Genomic DNA, 241 nt, shown 5'->3' on the forward strand with positions numbered 1-241 from the left:
AGCCATTATCTGGTACAAAAAATACTGTGTCCCTGCCAAATAAAATAAAAATGAAATTTGCACACTGTGCAGTCAGTGAAGCTCAACTGAAAAACCCTTCACCTTGTGGCTAAACATCAACTGCAATTGGAAGCACACTAGCCAATCAGAGGACCCGCCCACCGACGGAAACAAAATATTGAGTGGTAAATTCGTTTTGTTAAGTAAGAACCAAAAAACGAGAAAACGAGCTGAACTTTTG

At 39.8% G+C, this 241-nt stretch overlaps 1 protein-coding gene across 1 annotated transcript in view; it reads right to left on the reverse strand.

Moving 5' to 3' along the window:
* LOC118326961 (nuclear factor 7, brain-like) overlaps positions 1-241 on the reverse strand; it is a 3,914-nt gene that overhangs the window by 1,078 nt on the left and 2,595 nt on the right.

This window comes from Morone saxatilis, unplaced genomic scaffold, assembly GCF_004916995.1.
Source record: "Morone saxatilis isolate NCDOM2014 unplaced genomic scaffold, NCSU_SB_2.0 Contig17, whole genome shotgun sequence".
In the NCBI taxonomy this organism is placed as follows: Eukaryota; Metazoa; Chordata; class Actinopteri; family Moronidae; genus Morone; species Morone saxatilis.